Here is a 5,000-nt window from a genome sequence, read left to right as displayed (position 1 = left end):
GCGAACCTAAAGCAACATTCATTAGAACCCGATTACTCTCCTTTTTGGCCTTTGGAAATAGTTGTTGTGAGTCAAAAGCGTCTAAGAATACGAGTCTTACACCCCTCACATCGTCTATTTCCAAAGCCCAAAAAGAAGATCAGTCGGGTTCTAATGAGCGGTAGGGTCAAACTACCACCAGGGTCATAAAACTACCCCTGGAAATGCCCCCAATAAGCCTGGTCAAATATGTGTGTATATATCATTATCACTACCACCACCATCACCATCAATACTGTCATAACAACAACATCAATATACTCTCCTCCTCCTCCTCCTCCATCATCCCTGGCCGCCGAGTTTTCACTTTTCGCTAACAATATCTAGCCGCTGCGTCAGGTCCCATCTCGCGGCGGCAACGGCTCGCAATCGGATTTCGCGTCTTGCACCGGCCTCCCCGACCCTCCTGTCCCCATCCTTGGTCACTCCCCCTCCCATTTCCTCCTCGTTCCCCCCTTTCCTTTCCTCTTGTCCCTCCCCTCCTCTCTCCTCTCCTCATCCCTCCCTTCCCCCACTCTTGGTTCCTCTCCACCTTCCCTTCCTCGCGTCCCTGGCCTTTCTCCGCTTCCGTCTTGAGATTGGTTGTCGAACACTTGTTTGTTAACCCTCATGAGATATCCTGCCGGGGACGATTTTTGTCTGTGAGTGTCGTCTCTGTCTGTTTGTCTGTCTCTGTCTGTCTGTCTGTTTGTGTCTTTTGTGTCTGTTTGTGTCTTATGTCTGTCTTTTTGTGTCTTATGTCTGTCTGTTTGTGTCTTTATGTGTGTCTGCATGTTAGTCTGTGCGTATGTCTATCTATATATCAATGCATCTCTCTCTCTCTCTCTCTCTCTCTCTCTCTCTCTCTCTCTCTCTCTCTCTCTCTCTCTCTCTCTCTCTCTCTCTCTCTCTCTCTCTCTCTCTCTCTCTCTCAAACACTTCAACATCTATCACGTCTACGCCTTGTCCCTCTGCATGTCAAGTCCAGCATCGTCTACGTCACCTGTTTTATCCGTGCGTTATTAACCTGACATTCCCGCTCGCAACATAAATAGTAAAACAATCAACTGGGATGGATGATGAGGAAGAGACAGATATTTAGCTGGAGAAAGACAAGCATTGATTACAACCTTTAAAGGACGAGAGTACATTAAGAGCCGACTTGAAGGTTGCGCTGATGGACTGCACGAGACGAACAAAGGGATGATGTAGCGAGACAAATAATACAGTAAATAAATGAAGAATAGCAACAATATTATACCGTAGAGTGGACAGCAAATAACCGTAACCTGTAGATTGACTTTTTTACAGCGAGGGAGACATAAATAAGATAAATGGCCCACTGTACACTGCTCCAAAATCTCGTCTTTAATTGCTTCCTTTTACCTCGTTTTCTTCGTTGTCTTGCTGTTTACGAGGTTGAGCGTCCGTCATTATTGGAACTGTTACGCTCGCTGTTTATATATCGCCTATCCTGTCCTGTCCTCTGCTAGATTGGATTGAAACAGTAACTCCGGGTACTTCATCTTTTTTCACCTTGTTTTCTTCGCTGTCTTGCTGTCTTTAAACACAATACTAAATAATATCAACGACTGGCGGACAACCTCTCGCAAATCCGGCAAATGATCGGAGTCCACAAAGCGATTGACAGCCTGGAAGAGCTCCGACCTCCCGCTCTTGTTAGCTAATCTTGATGCAGCGAGTGTGTGTGTGTGTGTGTGTGTGTGTGTGTGTGTGTGTGTGTGTGTGTGTGTGTGTGTGTGTGTGTGTATTGAAAGCCGATTTACATTACGCATTCGTTTTTTCTCTCTCTCGATACAACTACTACTACTACTACTACTACTACTACTACTACTACTGCTACTACTTCTACTACTACTACTACTACTTCTACTACTACTATGACAACTACTACTACTACTACTACGACAACAACTACTACTACTACTACTACTACCACTGCTATACCAACCTACCTACAAAAAGACTTACATAACCTACCAAACTAACTATTTACCTGTCTGTCTGTCTGTCTATCTCTCTATCTATCTGTCTGTCGGGGATATATACAACATCCCGCGGCTGATATCAAGTCATTAGCGCTAATCTTGTTTTTGGCGCCATGCAGGAAAAATAATGAAATAACGCTGACGCTCATTACATCAAAATTCAATCGTTTGTGTCGTGATCGCGGTGGTGGTGGTGGTAGTGGTGGTGGTGGTGGTGGTGGTGGTTGCGTGAATAGAATAATAATGCCTAACAGTTCCTCGCTTCCTCTCTCTCTCTCTCTCTCTCTCTCTCTCTCTCTCTCTCTGCATGAACACACTAACACACAGCAGGTAACAGTTTGCGCTTTCTCTCTCTCTCTCTCTCTCTCTCTCTCTCTCTCTCTCTCTCTCTCTCTCTCTCTCTCTCTCTCTCTCTCTCTCTCTCTCTCTCTTATCGCCAAGCGCTTTACACATAACCATAAAGCGGGTCACGTTGCAAATCTCTCTCTCTCTCTCTCTCTCTCTCTCTCTCTCTCTCTCTCTCTCTCTCTCTCTCTCTCTCTCTCTCTCTCTCTCTCTCTCTCTCTCTCTCTCTCTCTCTCGGCAATACTGTTCATGGCTCCGATTATATTTGCCTTCGCGTCGTTCAAGAGCGTAATTACTTGCATTCATTACCTCTCCTCCACTTAGTACACCATTGCCTGCCTCTAACACCCTCCCGCACCCCGCTTGGCCATGACGATCCCCGCACGTGGTGGTGATAGAGGCATTTGGCTATACAGGAACAGAGGTGGTTGAGGCCCCTATTCTTTCACGTCTCGGCCTCCCATTACGTCTATTGTTCCAAGGCCACAGAGAAGATTAACCGGGTTTTCATGCCTCTAACACCCTCCCGCGCCCCGCTTGGCCATGACGATCCCCGCACGTGGTGGTGGTAGAAGCATTTGGCTATACAGGAACAGAGGTGGTTGAGGCCCCTATTCTTTCACGTCTCAGCCTCCCATTACGTCTATTTTCCAAGGCCAAGGAGAAGATTATGATTATATAGATGGGTGATTTTCCCGTTAAAGAGGCAGAAGTCGGGTATAACTATTACTAGGACCACGAAATAGTCCCTTGAATATCCCAGCAGCTTCACGGAGTCTTTTTCAAACAGGTAAACTGAGGCTCCGATGCGTTTATGAATAAGGGCTTGAGGTCCTTGACTATACAGGAGGCAAGGCGCTGATAGAAGCAATAGACTATACAGGGACGTCGCTGCTGGTAGAGGTATTTGGCTATTTAAGAACGTAGTTGGCTGAGGTACTTGACTATTGGCTACAGGAGGAACAGAGGCGTTAGAAGCATTTTGGCAATATAGGAACAGAAATTAGTTGAGATATTTCACTACACAGGAGGAAAAGGCGCTGGAAGAAGCATTTGAATATTACAGAAACGTCGCTGGTAGAGGCATTTGGTTATACAGCAAGAGAAGAGGTTAGAGTACTTTGCTATACAGGAGGTACAGCACTAGAAGCATTTAACTATCCCAAAACATCGCTGGGAGAGGCATTTGGTTATACAGGAAGAGAAGAGGTTAGAGTACTTTGCTATACAGGAGGTACAGCACTAGAAGCATTTAACTATCCCAAAACATCGCTGGGAGAGGCATTTGGCTATAGAGGATCACTGGTAGAAGAGGCATTTGGCTATACAGGCACACAAACACCCACACACACCAAGCGACCTCAGCGAATCATATAAAACCCAGCAAACCCGCGCAAATGAAGGCGGAAAGGTACTAAGGCGTGCACGTGGGACTCCTTCAGCTGCGGCTTTGTGTAGTTTGGCATTGAATTGACGAGGAGAGGCGGCGGGAGGGAGGGTGGAAGGCGAAGGACTGGGTGTGGTAGGTGTGGTGAGTGGGTTGAGAGGCTGTGGTAGGGTGGGTAGTGGAGTATTGCGGTGGAAAGTGGTGAAATAATGATGTGGAGTGGTGAGGCAAGGGAGAGTGATGTAAAGAGGGTGGAGGGAGGGAGTGCTTGTGGTGGAACGGCTGCAAAATGGTGGCGTGTACGAGAGAGGAATGAAGGAAGAAGTGGAGGAGTGGAACGAGGGAAGGTGGATGGTGTTTCAGGATGGAGATTGAAGGGGATGGAGTGGGGTGGAGGAGCTGGATGTGGAAATGGAGTGATTGGTGTGGATGGAAAACAATAAGATGGAGGGAGAGGAGATTGTGGAGTGAAGTAGTGGAATGGGAGAAAATGGAAGGTATTTTAGGATGGAGAGTGAAGGGGATGGAGTGGGGTGGAGGAGCTGGATGTGGAACAGGAGTAAGTGAATGATATGGATAGTAGAAGTGGAGTGGAGTGAAAGGGAGATGGTGGATTGGAAAAAGGGAGGAGGTGGAGGGTGATAGGATGAGTGGAAGGAAGTGGAAGAGGGATAGAAAGGATGATGTGGAAAAGAGATGTGGAGGATATGGAGAGACGTTTGAAGTGGAAGAGGAAGAGGAAGAAGAGGAAGAAAGGGAGGAGATAGCAAGGTGGAAGAAGGGGTGGAGAGAAGAGGAAGAAAAAGTGGAGGAGAAAGGGAGGGAGGGGGGAGGGAGTGATTTATACCCCTTTGAAGACTAGCAATCATTAACATCACTGCTCTCTCTCTCTCTCTCTCTCTCTCTCTCTCTCTCTCTCTCTCTCTCTCTCTCTCTCTCTCTCTCTCTCTCTCCAATTAAGCTCGTACTAAAACGCATTTATTTTTCATTGCGTTGAGCTGCTTTGCGCTATAACAAGGCATTCAGTACCTCTCTCTCTCTCTCTCTCTCTCTCTCTCTCTCTCTCTCTCTCTCTCTCTCTCTCTCTCTCTCTCTCTCTCTCTCAGACTCTCACACACACACACACACACACACACACACACACACACACATTTACATAAAGTTGGCTCTCTGCATCGAAGCGTGGCCGCCTGGTGGACTAACTTTGGCCGACGGTTATTTATTTATCCGGCCAACGCTGC

Source organism: Eriocheir sinensis, chromosome 26, assembly GCF_024679095.1.
Source record: "Eriocheir sinensis breed Jianghai 21 chromosome 26, ASM2467909v1, whole genome shotgun sequence".
In the NCBI taxonomy this organism is placed as follows: domain Eukaryota; kingdom Metazoa; phylum Arthropoda; class Malacostraca; order Decapoda; family Varunidae; genus Eriocheir; species Eriocheir sinensis.
Note: the sequence above shows the minus strand (reverse complement) of the source record.